This window comes from Bufo bufo, chromosome 8, assembly GCF_905171765.1.
Source record: "Bufo bufo chromosome 8, aBufBuf1.1, whole genome shotgun sequence".
NCBI lineage: Eukaryota > Metazoa > Chordata > Amphibia > Anura > Bufonidae > Bufo > Bufo bufo.
The window spans coordinates 99,455,690-99,474,142 of NC_053396.1; positions in this window are offsets into that span (position 1 = coordinate 99,455,690).

The window sequence follows — 18,453 nt, forward strand, 5'->3', positions numbered from 1 at the left end:
AAGTACAGCCTGATCTGTGAGTTTTAATTCCCTCTGAGTCACCTTGCTAGGATTCTACCTGCCACCTATGTAAAGCCTGCTTGTTGCTAATATTCTTCATATGGAACTGTTTGGAGTTTGTACATAGTTTGAACTGTTCAGTAAAGAAGAATTCTAGTTCACTGCAATTGTGTGTACCTCCTTTATTCCTCCTAACAATCGGTGTGCCACCGTTACCGGCACTGGCGTCATGAACTGTAAGGGATCTTGCCAGAGGCACGCTAACCCTTCAACACCCAGGTGTCACGGATGATGTTGCAGATAGCTGGAAGTTATGAATAAACATCCGACTGGCTTGATCCCAAACTAAGGAGCATAAAGGTGACCCCTATAAAACCCTAAGAGCTCACCCTGACTGCTAAGCACATACAAGGGTCTCAGAGGTAGACGATTGCATGCCCTCGTACCTAGACTATGTGACACCTGAAAACCCTATAATAGTGAGGGGACACGACCACCGGCTGCCTGCACTTAATACGGAGGGAGTCAGGGTCACCTAGATTTCAAGCCAGCATGGAAACACAAAACATGAAAGGACTTATCTGAACAAGCAGCAACAGAAGTCTCCAGCAGTGAACACTTAAATCCAGGAAGTAGTATAAACCGCAAAGTGAGGCAGTATGGGAGGGAATATAAAGGAAAGAGGATTAGTCTAAATAGGTGACACCTGGGAGAAGGAAATGAGATGACAAAGTGAAAGCAAAACAAAGAACATCATGCAAGAGGTAGAAAAGGACGTCTGTCAGACCTTCTCACAGAAGTGGGGGTGACAGTACCCCTCCCTCTATGAGTGGACTCCGGACACTCAGAACCCACCTTCTCAGGATGAGACCTATGGAAAGCCTTGATGAGACGAGTGGCCTTAATGTCCGCCACTGGGACCCACATCCTCTCCTCAGGACCATAACCCTCCCAATAAACAAGGTATTGGAGAGAACCGCGGATAATGCGAGAATCCACAATCCTAGAGACCTGGAATTCAAGATTACCATCAACAACAATCGGAGGAGGAGGCAAAGAGGAGGGTACAGTGGGTTGGACATAAGGTTTTAATAGGGATCTATGAAAAACATTATGGATCTTCCAAGTCTGAGGAAGATCAAGACGGAAGGCAACGGGATTGATGACGGACAAGATCTTGTAAGGCCCAATAAACTTAGGACCCAACTTCCAGGAGGGAACCTTCAGTTTGATATTCTTTGTAGACAACCACACCAGATCACCCACATTCAGGTCCGGACCAGGCACACGTCTCTTATCCGCCACACGCTTATATCTCTCACTCATCCTCTTCAGATTATCCTGAATCTTTTGCCAAATAAATGACAAAGACGAGGAAAATCTCTCCTCATCAGGTAAACCAGAATGTCCCAAACTGTGGATGAAACCCATATGCAGCAAAAAATGGTGACTTATCAGAGGACTCCTGGCGACGATTATTTAAAGCAAACTCAGCAAGGGACAAAAAATAATACCAATCCTCCTGATTCTCCGCCACAAAACAGCGCAGATATGTCTCCAGATTCTGATTGACACGTTCGGTCTGACCATTCGACTGCGGGTGAAAAGCAAAAGAAAATGACAACTGAATCCCCAAGCGAGAACAGAAAGCCTTCCAGAATCAGGAATGCCATGCAATTTAACAATGTGATCAACAAACGCTTGCGCCAGCGTCTTAGCATTGGGTAACCCAGGAAAGGGAATGAAATGCGCAATTTTGCTAAAATGGTCGACTACCACCAGAATCACAGTCTTCCCCGAGGAACGAGGTAGGTCCGTAATGAAGTCCATGGACAGATGCGTCCAAGGACGGGAAGGAATGGGTAACGGGAGGAGAGAACCCGATGGCCGTGAATGAGGGACCTTGGCACGAGCGCAGGTCTCGCAGGCTGCCACAAAACCCTCAACCGTCTTACGAAGAGCCGGCCACCAGAATCTCCGAGCAATGAGATCTACTGTGGCTCTACTCCCCGGGTGCCCAGCAAGGACAGTATCGTGGTGCTCCTTAAAAACCTTGTGTCGTAAAGCGAGAGGCACAAACAACCTCCCAGGAGGACAAAGATCAGGAGCCTCTGCCTGGGCTGCCTGAACCTCTGCCTCAAAATCAGGATAAAGAGCAGAGATGACCACCCCTTCAGCCAAAATGGGACCCGGGTCTTCAAAGTTCCCCCCTCCCGGAAAACAACGTGATAGGGCATCCGCCTTCACATTTTTAACCCCAGCGCGGAACGTGACAACAAAATTAAACCTAGAAAAGAATAAAGACCATCTGGCCTGTCTCGGGTTCAGACGCTTGGCTGATTCCAAGTAGGCCAGATTCTTATGGTCGGTAAACACGGTAATAGGGTGTCTGGCTCCCTCTAGCCAATGGCGCCATTCCTCAAAAGCTAATTTGATGGCCAACAACTCCCTATCTCCCACATCGTAATTTCTCTCTGCGGAGGAGAGGTTCCTTGAGAAAAAGGCACACGGTTGCCATTTGGCAGGAGAGGGACCCTGATATAAGACCGCACCCACACCCACCTCAGAAGGGTCCACCTCAACAATAAAAGGTAGAGAGACATCAGGTTGTACCAAGATGGGAGCGGAAGCAAAACTCTCTTTGATACTAGAAAAGGCCTTAAGCGCATCTACCGACCAGGAGGAAAAATCTACCCCCTTTTTAGTCATATCAGTGAGTGGCTTAACAACAGAGGAATAATTCAAAATGAACTTTCTGTAATAATTGGCAAAACCCAAAAACCGCATCAGCGCCTTCTGATTCTCAGGAAGCTCCCAATCAAGCACAGCGCGGACCTTCTCAGGGTCCATGCGAAAACCAGAAGCGGAGAGAAGAAAACCAAGAAATTTAATCTCCGGAACCGCAAACACACATTTTTCCAGTTTAGCGTACAATTTATTCTCCCGCAGAATGAGCAAGACCTGACGTAGGTGGTCCCTATGAGTTTTGAAATCAGGAGAAAAAATCTAAATGTCATCTAGATACACTAGTACAAATTTACCCATTAAATGATAAAAAAAATGCTGTTCACAAAATGTTGGAAGACGGCCGGAGCATTCATCAAACCAAAAGGCATAACCAAATTCTCGAAATGACCCTCAGGGGTATTGAAGGCCGTCTTCCATTCGTCCCCTTCCCTGACACTGACTAGGTTGTATGCCCCTTTTAAATCCAACTTAGAAAAAACTTTAGCCCCAACAATCTGGTTAAACAGGTCCGGATCAGAGGAAGCGGATATGGTTCACGAATTGTGATACAGTTCAGCTCCCTGAAATCCAGACAAGGTCTTAAAGAATCATCTTTTTTCTTATAAAAAAAAAAAACAGCGACAACAGGTGACTTCGAGGGTCGGATGTGTCCCTTTCTCAGGCTCTCAGAGATATAAGTACGCATAGCGACTCTTTCAGGTTGGGAGAGATTGTATAAACGTGATTTAGGCAGCTTGGCGCCTGGGATTAGATTAATAGGGCAATCGTACTCCCGGTGAGGGGGCAGCTCCTGGACACCACTCTCGGAAAACATCCGAAAATTCAGAGAGAAAAGATGGTACAGTCTTGGTAGAAACCTCTGAAAGAGACGCCGTGAGGCAATTCTCTCTGCAAAAGTCACTCCAACCATTTATTTGCCTTGCTTGCCAATCAATAGTGGGGTTATGTTTAGTGAGCCAGGGTAGCCCCAACACTAGAGGAGTAGGTAATCTGTTTAGGACGAAACATGACATATCCTCAACATGAGCATCACCCACAGTCAAACGGATATTGTGAACTATGCCCTTTAACTATTTTTGAGAAAGTGGAGCGGAATCGATAGCAAAAACAGGTATATCTTTTTCCAAAGTGCATACCTGGAAACCATGTGTTATAGCAAATTGATTATCAATGAGATTGACAGCTGCTCCACTATCTACAAAAATGTCACAATGTTCTTGCTATTTAGCGCCACCCTGGCAGGTAGGAGAAAACGGGAACTACAAGCAAACGGCAAACCTTCAATTTCCGCATCAACCTTGCCAATAGTAGCAAATGGAAAGTTTTTAGAGAGTTTTTTTCTTTTTGTTTCTTTATTACCCTCAGAAAACTCCCTGAATCTCCTAGAGGGGCAAACATTAGCCACATGATTTATACCACCACAACAGAAACAAACCCTCCTCTGAGAGCTGAATCCTCTACTATCAGAGGCAAGCAAACCCAGCTGCATGGCCTCCTTCTCAGAGGGGATTGAGAGAGACTGAGGCCCCTGCGCACTGAATGAGACCGCCCCACTGTGCTTGGACTGAGTATGACAGGAAGGAGTGGTCTCTCCTCTCTCTCTAAGACGCCTGTCAATACGAACAGCTAGAGACATGGCAGACTCCAATGAGGCAGGTCGCCCATGAAAAGCAAATGCATCTTTCAATCCCTCCGAAAGACCATGGCAAAATTTACTTCGGAGTGCAGCATCGTTCCAACCAGTATCAGCTGCCCATCTCCGAAATTCAGAACAATATATATAACAAATATACCGTGGCTCACCCAAATCCAAAGTATGGTTGAGGTGCTCTGCTTTTTGATGATTCACCTGATCATCTCAATAAGAAGGCAGTATATAAATTTAAAAACAGGCACTCACCATCTAACAGTTTAAAATAATTTTAAATTTATTGAGATAAAATTACATAAAAAAATATTATTTACCCCTACAATATTCTGCGATCAAAATGTTTACAGTATTCGGTGATAATAAATATTCTGCGATTGTTTTAGTCTCGAATTTCAACTCTTTGCAATCAAGGAAATATATATATATTTTTTTTAAATGTGCAGTGTGAATAGATCAATATAACAAATATTCAACAAAGTGTCCCTTAGTGCTTACACATATTAATGGTCAAATAATCAAATGATTCTGTGTGTACAAATGATATAAATCTTATCCTATTAAGAAATAAATATTGCAATAATTATAATAAAAGGTGATTGTTAGATTTCTTCCCAAAATAGTTGTCACTGATGTTGTGTGATGATATGGGAAATTACTTATGTAACGAAAAAGTTATTTGCAATTTTGGTATATAAAGTTCGATGTAAGCAGATAAATCGCTTGGGAGGTCAGGTATCTAAAATAAGGCTGTCATCAGGGGCGTCCCCCTTGCACAGCCTCTTATCTGTTCCCTCCGTTCACTGCTCTCCAGGCTGGGTCTCATTATAAGTATCTGTACTCCTGCGATAGTTGCGGTCTTTCGATATCTCACTTGCTGTTCACCGACACTCAAATTTTCCAGCTATATGAAGCGTAGACCTCGATGTCTCTCACAAGAGATGTTTGCAATCTTCGCCGCAGGATAGCAGCTGTAGCGTAACGTCAGCTCAAATCAAATGCTGGTTTCACTCTGGTTCAAGTGTAAAGTGCTCTTAAAGGGCCCAGTGTCCTATATAGAGTCTCAATCAAAATATAAAGTATAATCACTTTGTGGTGGTCTTAGGTGGGTAGTTGTAGATCAAGCATGTCAAACTCAAAGGCTAACATGTGCCAAAAAAACTAAATTTAAGTTTATGTGGGCCGCATAAAAAAAAAATAAAAAATCGTACATTTTCATAGAACAACATTGTTGTTTCATGACTGCTGACCCCCAACATCGCGTTGCCCAATAAAACAAGTGAGACCTATATATATATACAAATATTAAACTTCACTATAAGACGCACCTAGGTTTTTGAGGAGGAAAATAAGAAAAAAATATTTTTAACCGAAAGTTGTGCTTTTGGTGGGCTTTGAATTAATGGTGGTCTGTGCATGACACTATTATGGGGGATCTGTGGATGACGCACTGTCATGTGGGGGATCTGTGGATGGCACTGTTATGGGGGACCTGTGGATGGCACTGTTATGGGGGATCTGTGGATGGCACTGTTATGGGGATCTGTGGATGGCACTGTTATGGGGGATCTGTGGATGGCACTGTTATGGGGGATCTGTGGATGGCACTGTTATGGGGGATCTGTGGATGGCGCTGTTATGGGGGATCTGTGGATGGCGCTGTTATGGGGGATCTGTGGATGGTGCTGTTATGGGGTGGGATATCTGTGGATGGCATTGTTATGGGGTGGGGGGATCTGTGGATGGCATTGTTATGGGGTGGGGGATCTGTGGATGGTGCTGTTATGGGGGATCTGTGGATGGCATTGTTATGAGGTGGGGGATCTGTGGTTGGAACTGTTATGGGGTGGGATATCTGTGGATGGTACTGCTATGGGGTGGGATATCTGTGGATGGCATTGTTATGAGGTGGGGGGATCTGTGGATGGAACTGTTATGGGGGGGATCTGTGGATGACACTGCTATATGTCATCCACAGATCCCCCTCATAACAGTGTCCCCCAATACACCGGCCCTCTGCTCACCGAAGTATTTATAAACGTGAATCCTTATCCTGTTATTAAGTTGAACTAACGCTGCGCTCTCCCATGTTCCCATGTTCCCCTGTATCCCCACAGCACTTACGAACACGCTTCCATAGCAGGCAGAGCGGACGGCACCAGTAACGTCACTCACTGACGTTGCGCGTCTGCTCCGCCTGCTTCATTCATAAAGTGGGCGGAGCAGGCGCTCGACGTCAGTGAGTGACGTTACTGCTGCCGTCCGCTCTGCCTGCTATTGAAGCTTAAGTAAGTGCTATGGGGATACTGGGGAACAGGGGAACATGGGAGAGGGCAGCGTTAGTTCAACTTAATAACAGGATAAGGATTCACGTTTATAAATAAAGCACTTACTTAAGCTTCAATGGCAGGCAGAGCGGACGGCAGCAGTAACATCACTCACTGACGCCTGCTCCGCCCACTTTATGAATGAAGCAGGCGGAGCAGACGCGCGACGTCAGTGAGTGACGTTACTGGTGCCGTCCGCTCTGCCTGCTATGGAAGCGTAACCAGAGCAATGAATATCTTTGCCGGGCCGCAAACATATTCATTGCGGGCCGCATGCGGCCCGCGGGCCGCATGTTTGACACCCATGTTGTAGATCCAAACACGGCCAGACGCGTTTCGAGGTAACAACCTCTTCCTCAGTGGCTTTATTTTCAAATGTAACTACCCCCTTCTTATATAGTCAGTGACTGTCACAACCAGACAGTTGAGAAGCTCTGACAGGAGCTTTCCAGATCCTCCTCCTTGAATTTCTTTGTTTTGGTTAAGTTCCTCATCTCATTAGTCTATCTCAGCTGTCATGCAGTTGGACTGATTGCTGCCCTTTAAGTTTCTCCCCAGAATGCAGTAGTGTGCGGCTTATACAACTTCCTGGAGTGTGTGTGCATGCTGTTCCTAGTTCTCAGTCCACAGTCCCCAGTCGTCTGCAAGATAAGTTCTGTTTATGTATTTATGATTTTCTGTTTTCTGAATCCAGGTGACCCTGACTCCCTCCGTGTCTGTGTAGGGAGCCGGTGGTCGTGTCCCCTCACTATTGTAGGGTCATCAGGTGTAAGATAGTCGAGGTACGTGGATATGCGCCCATCCACCTTTGGGGTGGTCGCATAGGCTGAGCAATAAGGGAGAGCGGCAGGTCTCTTGCAGGGGTCTCCCTTTTGTTCCTTAGTTGTGGATCCAGTGAGTCATTGTTCATATTGTATTGTCTTGTTTCCTGTTCACCATCTGTGACATTATAAGCCGCCAAAACCGTCTCAAGCATGGATCCGGTTTCACTTTTGGCTGAGCGCTTCCAGGGTCTTTCATTGGAGGTAGCTGATCTCCGTAAGACTTTTTCTCAGTTTCAAGTGACCGGTTCAGCTTGCGTTCATGGAGTTTGTTCTGAGCCTAAGATCTCGCTCCCGGATACGTTCTCCGGGGGTAGTGAGTATTTTGTGCGTTTTAGAGAGGCTTGCAAACTCCATTTTCGCCTTCTTCCCCATTCCTCTGGTGATGAAGAACGGAGGGTGGGGATCATTATATCGCTGCTCAGGGGTAACGCTCAATCCTGGGCCTTTTCGCTGCCGGAGGGGGCACGGCCCCTCCGTTCAGTGGATGAATTCTTTTTAGCCCTGGGTCAGATGTATGATGATCCGGATCGTATTGCTCTGGCTGAGTCTAGACTACGTCTGTTATGCCAGGGTAAACAATCCGCAGAGATATACTGCTCAGAATTTCGGAGATGGGCAGCTGATACTGGTTGGAATGATGCTGCCCTCCGAAGTCAATTTTGCCATGGTCTTTCAGAGAGATTGAAAGAGGCATTTGCCTTTCATGAGAGACCTACCTCCTTGGATTCTGCTATGTCTCAGGCCGTTCGTATTGACAGGCGTCTTAGAGAGAGAGGAGAGATCTCTCCTTCCTGTCATACTCAGTCCCGGGACAGTGCAGCGGTCTCTTTCTGTGCGCAGGGGTCTCAGTCGCTGTCAGTCCCTTCTGAGCAGGAGCCCATGCAGCTGGGGTTGATTGCCTCTGACAATAGAAGATTCAGCCCGCATGGGAGGGTTTGATTTTGTTGTGGAGGTATAAATCATTTGGCAAATGTTTGTCCCTCTAGGAGATTCAGGCAGTTTTCTGGGAGTAATAAAGAAACAAAAAGGAAAAAATCTTTTAAAAATGTTCCGTCTGTTACTATTGGCAGGGTTGAGGCAGAAATTGAAGGTTTTCCGTTTGCTTGTAGTTCCCGTTTTGTCCTGCCTGCTAGGGTGGCGCTAGAGAGCAAAAGCATTTTTTGTGAGATTTTTGTGGATAGTGGAGCAGCTGTCAATCTCATTGATAATCAATTTGCAATAACTCATGGTTTCCAGGTATGCACTTTGGGAAAGGATATTCCTGTTTTTGCTATTGATTCCGCTCCACTTTCTCAGAAATCATTAAAGGGCATAGTTCACAATATCCGTTTAATTGTGAGTGATGCTCATGTTGAGGATGTGTCATGTTTCGTCCTTAGCGGTTTGCCTACTCCTCTAGTGTTGGGGCTACCCTGGCTCACTAAACATAACCCCACCATTGATTGGCAAGCGAAGCAAATAAATGGTTGGAGTGACTTTTGCAGAGAGAATTGCCTCATGACATCTGTTTCTGAGGTTTCTACTAAGACTGTACCACCTTTCCTCTCTGAATTTTCGGATGTCTTCTCTGAGAGTGGAGTTCAGGATTTGCCCCCGCACAGGGAGTACGATTGCCCTATTAATTTCATCCCAGGCGCCAAGCTGCCTAAATATCTTTTATACAATCTTTCCCAACCTGAGAGGGTCGCTATGCGTGCTTATATCTCTGAGAGTCTGAGAAAAGGACACATACGACCCTCGAAGTCACCTGTTGCCGCTGGTTTTTTCTTTGTTAAGAAAAAAGATGGTTCTTTAAGACCTTGTCTGGATTTCAGGGAGCTGAACAGTATCACTATTCGTGACACTTATCCGCTTCCTCTGATCCCGGACCTGTTTAACCAGGTTGTTGGGGCTAAAGTCTTTTCCAAATTAGACCTAAGAGGGGCATACAACCTGGTCAGGGTCAGAGAAGGAGACGAATGGAAGACGGCTTTCAATACCCCTGAGGGCCATTTTGAGAATTTGGTTATGCCTTTTGGTTTGATGAATGCCCCAGCCGTTTTTCAGCATTTCGTGAACAGCATTTTTTATCATTTAATGGGAAAATTTGTATTAGTGTATTTGGATGACATTTAGATTTTTTCTCCTGATTTCAAGACTCATAAGGAACATTTACGTCATGTCTTGCTCATTCTGCGGGAGAATAAATTATACGCGAAACTGGAAAAATGTGTGTTTGCGGTTCCAGAAATTCAATTTCTGGGGTTTCTTCTCTCCGCTTCTGGTTTTCGCATGGACCCCGAGAAGGTCCGCGCTGTGCTTGAGTGGGAGCTTCCTGAGAATCAGAAGGCGCTGTTGCGTTTTTTGGGCTTTGCCAATTATTACAGGAAATTTATTTTGAATTATTCCTCTGTTGTTAAACCACTCACTGATATGACCAGAAAGGGGGTAGATTTTTCTTCCTGGTCGGTAGAGGCGCGTAAGGCCTTTTCTAATATCAAGGAGAGTTTTGCTTCCGCTCCCATCCTGGTACAACCTGATATTTCGTTACCCTTCATAGTTGAGGTTGATGCTTCTGAGGTAGGGGTGGGTGCGGTCTTGTCTCAGGGTTCCTCTCCTGCCAAATGGCAACCGTGTGCCTTTTTCTCAAAGAAACTCTCCTCCGCAGAGAGAAATTATGATGTGGGAGATAGGGAATTGTTGGCCATCAAGTTGGCTTTTGAAGAATGGCGCCATTGGCTAGAGGGAGCCAGACACCCTATTACCGTGTTTATTGACCATAAAAATTTGGCCTACTTGGAGTCAGCCAAGCGTCTGAACCCGAGACAGGCCAGATGGTCTTTGTTCTTTTCAAGGTTTAATTTTGTTGTCACGTTCCGCCCTGGGGTTAAGAATGTGAAGGCAGATGCCCTGTCACGTTGTTTTCCGGGAGGTGGGAATTTTGAAGACCCGGGTCCCATTTTGGCTGAAGGTGTGGTGGTCTCTGCTCTTTTTCCTGAATTGGAGGCAGAGGTGCAGGCAGCCCAGTCAGAGGCTCCTGATCTTTGTCCTCCTGGGAGGTTGTTTGTGCCTCTCGCTTTGAGACACAAGATTTTTAAGGAACACCACGATACGGTCCTTGCTGGGCACCCGGGGGCAAGAGCCACACTGGATCTCATCGCTCGGAGATTCTGGTGGCCTGCGCTTCGTAAGTCGGTTGAGGGTTTTGTGGCAGCTTGCGAGACTTGCGCTCGTGCCAAAGTCCCTCATTCACGGCCATCAGGTCCTCTCCTTCCCTTACCCATTCCTTCCCGTCCTTGGACACATCTGTCCATGGACTTCATAACGGACTTGCCTCGTTCCTCGGGGAAGACTGTGATTCTGGTGGCGGTGGACCGTTTTAGCAAAATGGTGCATTTCATCCCTTTTCCTGGTTTGCCCAATGCTAAGACGCTGGCGCAGGCATTTATTGACCACATTGTCAAATTGCATGGTATTCCTTCAGACATAGTCTCTGATAGGGGCACGCAGTTTGTTTCCAGATTCTGGAAGGCTTTCTGTTCTCGCTTGGGGGTTCGGTTGTCATTCTCTTCTGCTTTCCACCCGCAGTCGAATGGCCAGACAGAGCGCGTCAATCAGAATCTGGAGACATATCTGCGCTGTTTTGTGGCGAAGAATCAGGAGGATTGGTGTTCTTTTTTGTCCCTTGCTGAGTTTGCTTTAAATAACCGTCGTCAGGAGTCCTCTGATAAGTCACCATTTTTTGGTGCATATGGGTTTCATCCGCAGTTTGGGACTTTCTCGGGAGAGGGGTCTTCTGGTTTACCTGATGAGGACATATTCTCCTCGTCTTTGTCATCTATTTGGCAAAAGATTCAGGATAATCTAAAGAGCATGAGTGAGAGATATAAGCGTGTGGCAGATAAGAGACGTGTGCCTGGTCCGGACCTGAATGTTGGTGATCTGGTGTGGTTGTCTACCAAGAATATCAAACTGAAGGTTCCCTCCTGGAAGTTGGGTCCTAGGTTTATTGGGCCTTACAAGATCCTGTCTGTCATCAATCCTGTTGCCTACCGTCTTGATCTTCCTCAGACTTGGAAGATCCATAATGTTTTTCATAAGTCCTTATTGAAACCTTATGTTCAACCTATTGTACCCTCGCCTTTGCCTCCTCCTCCGATTATGGTTGATGGAAATCTTGAATTTCAGGTCTCTAGGATTGTGGATTCTCGTCTTGTCCGCGGTTCCCTCCAGTACCTCGTTCATTGGGAGGGTTATGGTCCTGAGGAGAGGATGTGGGTCCCAGTGACGGACATTAAGGCCACTCGTCTCATCAGGGCTTTCCATAGGTCCCATCCTGAGAAGGTGGGCCCTGAGTGTCCGGAGTCCACTCATAGAGGGAGGGGTACTGTCACAACCAGACAGTTGAGAAGCTCTGACAGGAGCTTTCCAGATCCTCCTCCTTGAGTTTCTTTGTTTTGGTTAAGTTCCTCATCTCGTTAGTCTATCTCAGCTGTCATGCAGTTGGACTGATTGCTGCCCTTTAAGTTCCTCCCCAGAATGCAGTAGTGTGCGGCTTATACAACTTCCTGGAGTGTGTGTGCATGCTGTTCCTAGTTCTCAGTCCACAGTCCCCAGTCGTCTGCAAGATAAGTTCTGTTTATGTATTTATGATTTTCTGTTTTCTGGATCCAGGTGACCCTGACTCCCTCCGTGTCTGTGTAGGGAGACGGTGGTCGTGTCCCCTCACTATTGTAGGGTCATCAGGTGTAAGATAGTCGAGGTACGTGGATATGCGCCCATCCACCTTTGGGGTGGTCGCATAGGCTGAGCAATAAGGGAGAGCGGCAGGTCTCTTGCAGGGGTCTCCCTTTTGTTCCTTAGTTGTGGATCCAGTGAGTCATTGTTCATATTGTATTGTCTTGTTTCCTGTACACCATCCGTGACAGTGACTTTCTATCCCACCTAAGATATGGTCTGGAATCCAATGATTTCCATCCAATCACCGAAAATGTATTCCTCACCTGTTGTGGTAAGATTTTTGCTCCATACGGAGGGATTTTGTTTCTTTTTTTAAAACAGGAAATCTCTCTGGTCACAATTATATAGAGGTTCAAAGTCCATATCCCTTGCGTTTATAATACATTTTCCTTTTAATAAAAGTATATATAGGGCCTGTTCTTAAACTCAGTACCATATATATATTTAATTCATACAATATACCACTTTTATATACATATATATATGAATTTCTCTTTAAAAACTTATAAAAATATAAAATAACTCTAAAACAATAGAAGGGAGCATCAAATAAAACAATTTCCCCAAAAAACGCACCTGCGGTTTTTCTGCGTTTTTTACCTATTGATGCGTTTTTTTATTTTCTTTTTCTTTTAAAATTTTATCCATATTATTTGCCCTAACTTCTTTAAAGAATTTATCACTCACCAATCATCATAATTAGAGTTCAGCGAACACCTGGATGTGCGGGTTCGAGAAGTTCGGCCGAACTTCCCGGAAATGTTCGGGTTCGGGATCCGAACCCGACCCGAACTTCGTCCCGAACCCGAACCCCATTGAAGTCAATGGGGACCCGAACTTTTCGGCACTAAAAAGGCTGTAAAAAAGCCCAGGAAAGAGCTAGAGGGCTGCAAAAGGCAGCAACATGTAGGTAAATCCCCTGCAAACAAATGTGGATAGGGAAATGAATTAAAATAAAAATAAAAAAAATAAAAATTAACCAATATCAATTGGACAGAGGTCCCATAGCAGAGAATCTGGCTTCACGTCAGCAGAGAATCAGTCTCTTCATGCCATAGCAGAGAATCTGGCTTCATGTCAGCAGAGAATCAGTCTTCATGTCATAGCAGAGAATCAGGCTTCACGTCACCCACCACTGGAACAGGCCACTGTCACATATTTAGGCCCAGGCACCCAGGCAGAGGAGAGAGGTCCCGTAACAGAGAATCTGGCTTCATGTCAGCAGAGAACCAGTCTTCATGTCATAGCAGAGAATCAGGCTTCACGTCACCCACCACTGGAACAGGCCACTGGAACATATTTAGGCCCAGGCACCCAGGCAGAGGATAGAGGTCCCGTAACAGAAAATCTGGCTTCATGTCAACACAGAATCAGTCTTCATGTCATAGCAGAGAATCAGGCTTTACGTCACCCACCACTGGAACAGGCCACTGTCACATATTTAGGCCCAGGCACCCAGGCAGAGGAGAGAGGTCCCGTAACAGAGAAGCTGGCTTTATGTCAGCAGAGAATCAGTCTTCATGTCATAGCAGAGAATCAGGCTTCACATCACCCACCACTGGAACAGGCCACTGTCACATATTTAGGCCCTGGCACCCAGACAGAGGAGAGAGGTCCCGTAACAGAGAATCTGGCTTCATGTCTGCAGAGAATCAGTCTTCATGTAATAACAGAGAATCAGGCTTCACGTCACCCACCACTGGAACAGGCCACTGTCACATATTTAGGCCCCGGCACCCAGACAGAGGAGAGAGGTCCCGTAACAGAGAATCTGGCTTCATGGCAGCACAGAATCAGTCTTCATGTCATAGCAGAGAATCAGGCTTCACGTCATCCACCACTGGAACAGGACACTGTCACATATTTAGGCCCAGGCACCCAGGCAGAGGAGAGAGGTCCCGTAACAGAGAATCTGGCTTCATGTCAGCAGAGAATCAGCCTTCATGTCATAGCAGAGAATCAGGCTTCACGTCACCCACCACTGGAACAGGCCACTGTCACATATTTAGGCCCCGGCACCCAGACAGAGGAGAGAGGTCCTGTAACAGAGAATCTGGCTCCATGTCAGCACAGAATCAGTCTTCATGTCATAGCAGAGAATCAGGCTTCACGTCATCCACCACTGGAACAGGCCACTGTCACATATTTAGGCCCCGGCACCCAGACAGAGGAGAGAGGTCCCGTAACAGAGAATCTGGATTCATGTCAGCAGAGAATCAGTCTTCATGTCATAGCAGAGAATCAGGCTTCACGTCATCCACCACTGGAACAGGTCACTGTAACATATTTAGGCCCAAGCACCCAGGCAGAGGAGAGAGGTCCCGTAACAGAGAATCTGGCTTCATGTCAGCACAGAATCAGTCTTCATGTCATAGCAGAGAATCAGGCTTCACGTCACCCACCACTGGAGCAGGTTACTGTCACATATTTAGGCCCAGGCACCCAGGCAGAGGAGAGAGGTCCCGTAACAGAGAATCTGGCTTCATGTCAGCAGAGAATCAGTCTTCATGTCATAGCAGAGAATCAGGCTTCACGTCACCCACCACTGGAACAGGCCACTGTCACATATTTAGGCCCCGGCACCCAGACAGAGTAGAGAGGTCCCGTAACAGAGAATCTGGCTTCATGTCAGCACAGAATCAGTCTTCATGTCATAGCAGAGAATCAGGCTTCACGTCACCCACCACTGGAACAGGCCACTGTCACATATTTAGGCCCCGGCACCCAGACAGAGGAGAGAGGTCCCGTAACAGAGAATCTGGCTTCATGTCAGCACAGAATCAGTCTTCATGTCATAGCAGAGAATCAGGCTTCACGTCACCCACCACTGGAACAGGCCACTGTCACATATTTAGGCCCCGGCACCCAGACAGAGGAGAGAGGTCCCGTAACAGAGAATCTGGCTTCATGTCAGCACAGAATCAATCTTCATGTCATAGCAGAGAATCAGGCTTCACGTCACCCACCACTGGAACAGGCCACTGTCACATATTTAGGCCCAGGCACCCAGGCAGAGGAGAGAGGTCCCGTAACAGAGAATCTGGCTTCATATCAGCAGAGAATCAGTCTTCATGTCATAGCAGAGAATCAGGCTTCACGTCACCCACCACTGGAACAGGCCACTGTCACATATTTAGGCCCCGGCACCCAGACAGAGGAGAGAGGTCCCGTAACAGAGAATCTGGCTTCATGTCAGCACAGAATCAGTCTTCATGTCATAGCAGAGAATCAGGCTTCACGTCACCCACCACTGGAACAGGCCACTGTCACATATTTAGGCCCCGGCACCCAGACAGAGGAGAGAGGTCCCGTAACAGAGAATCTGGCTTCATGTCAGCAGAGAATCAGTCTTCATGTCATAGCAGAGAATCAGGCTTCACGTCACCCACCACTGGAACAGGCCACTGTCACATATTTAGGCCCTGGCACCCAGACAGAGGAGAGAGGTCCTGTAACAGAGAATCTGGCTTCATGTCAGCACAGAATCAGTCTTCATGTCATAGCAGAGAATCAGGCTTCACGTCACCCACCACTAGAACAGGCCACTGTCACATATTTAGGCCCAGGCACCCAGGCAGAGGAGAGAGGTCCCGTAACAGAGAATCTGGCTTCATGTCAGCACAGAATCAGTCTTCATGTTATAGCAGAGAATCAGGCTTCACGTCACCCACCACTGGAACAGGCCACTGTCACATATTTAGGCCCCGGCACCCAGACAGAGGAGAGGTTCATTCAACTTTGGGTTGCCCCGCAATATAATGGTAAAATGAAAATAAAAATAGGATTGAATGAGGAAGTGCCCTGGAGTACAATAATATATTGTTAAGGGGAGGTAGTTAATGTCTAATCTGCACAAGGGATGGACAGGTCCTGTGGGATCCATGCCTGGTTCATTTTTATGAACTTCAGCTTGTCCACATTGGCTGTAGACAGGCGGCTGCGTTTGTCTGTAATGACGCCCCCTGCCGTGCTGAATACACGTTCAGAAAAAACGCTGGCCGCCGGGCAGGCCAGCACATCCAAGGCATAAAAGGCTAGCTCTGGCCACGTGGACAATTTGGAGACCCAGAAGTTGAATGGGGCCGAACCATCAGTCAGTACGTGGAGGGGTGTGCACAGGTACTGTTCCACCATGTTATTGAAATGTTGCCTCCTGCTAACACGTTCCGGATCAGGTGGTGGTGCAGTTAGCTGTGGCGTGGTGACAAAAATTTTCCACATCTCTGCCATGCTAACCCTGCCCTCAGAGGAGCTGGCCGTGACACAGCTGCGTTGGCGACCTCTTGCTCCTCCTCTTCCTTCGCCTTGGGCTTCCACTGTTTTCCCTGTGACATTTGGGAATGCTCTCAGTAGCGCGTCTACCAACGTGCGCTTGTACTCGCGCATCTTCCTATCACGCTCCAGTGTAGGAAGTAAGGTGGGCACATTGTCTTTGTACCGGGGATCCAGCAGGGTGGCAACCCAGTAGTTTGCACACGTTAAAATGTGGGCAACTCTGCTGTCGTTGCGCAGGCACTGCAGCATGTAGTCGCTCATGTGTGCCAGGCTGCCCAGAGGTAAGGACAAGCTGTCCTCTGTGGGAGGCGTATCGTCATCGTCCTGTGTTTCCCCCCAGCCACGCACCAGTGATGGGCCCGAGCTGCGTTGGGTGCCAGCCCGCTGTGAACCTGCTTCATCCTCATCCTCCTCCACCTCCTCCTCATCCTCGTCCTCCAGTAGTGGGCCCTGTCTGGCCACATTTGTACCTGGCCTCTGCTGTTGCAAAAAACCTCCCTCTGAGTCACTTCGAAGAGACTGGCCTGAAAGTGCTAAAAATGACCCCTCTTCCTCCTCTTCCTCCTGGGCCACCTTCTCTTCCATCATCGCCCTAAGTGTTTTCTCAAGGAGACATAGAAGTGGTATTGTAACGCTGATAACGGCGTCATCGCCACTGGCCATGTTGGTGGAGTACTCGAAACAGCGCAACAGGGCACACAGGTCTCGCATGGAGGCCCAGTCATTGGTGGTGAAGTGGGTCTGATCCGCAGTGCGACTGACCCGTGCGTGCTGCAGCTGAAACTCCACTATGGCCTGCTGCTGCTCGCACAGTCTGTCCAGCATATGCATGGTGGAGTTCCACCTGGTGGGCACGTCGCATATGAGGCGGTGAGCGGGAAGGCCGAAGTTACGCTGTAGCGCAGACAGGCGAGCAGCTGCAGGGTGTGAACGCCGGAAGCGCGAACAGACGGCCCGCACTTTATGCAGCAGCTCTGACATGTCGGGGTAGTTGCGAATGAACTTCTGCACCACCAAATTCAGCACATGCGCCAGGCAAGGGATGTGCGTCAAACCGGCTAGTCCCAGAGCTGCAACGAGATTTCGCCCATTATCGCACACCACAAGGCCGGGCTTGAGGCTCACCGGCAGCAACCACTCGTCGGTCTGTTGTTCTATACCCCGCCACAACTCCTGTGCGGTGTGGGGCCTGTCCCCCAAACATATGAGTTTCAGAACGGCCTGCTGACGTTTACCCCGGGCTGTGCTGAAGTTGGTGGTGAAGGTGTGTGGCTGACTGGATGAGCAGGTGGAAGAAGAGGAGGAGGAAGCTGAGTAGGATGAGGAGGAGACAGGAGGCAAAGAATGTTGCCCTGCGATCCTTGGCGGCGGAAGGACGTGCGCCAAACAGCTCTCCGCCTGGGGCCCAGCCGCCACTACATTTACCCAGTGTGCAGTTAGGGAGATATAGCGTCCCTGGCCGTGCTTACTGGTCCACGTATCTGTGGTTAGGTGGACCTTGCCACAGATGGCGTTGCGCAGTGCACACTTGATTTTATCCGACACTTGGTTGTGCAGGGAAGGCACGGCTTGCCAACGTTCCTCCAGAGGTGGAGGAAGAGGCCGAGGCGGCGGCAGCAGCAGAAGAGGTAGCAGGGGGAGCCTGAGTGAGTTCCTTGTTTTTAAGGTGTTTACTCCACTGCAGTTCATGCTTTGCATGCAGGTGCCTGGTCATGCAGGTTGTGCTAAGGTTCAGAACGTTAATACCTCGCTTCAGGCTCTGATGGCACAGCGTGCAAACCACTCGGGTCTTGTCGTCAGCACATTGTTTGAAGAAGTGCCATGCCAGGGAACTCCTTGAAGCTGCCTTTGGAGTGCTCGGTCCCAGATGGCGGCGGTCAGTAGCAGGCGGAGTCTCTTGGCGGCGGGTGTT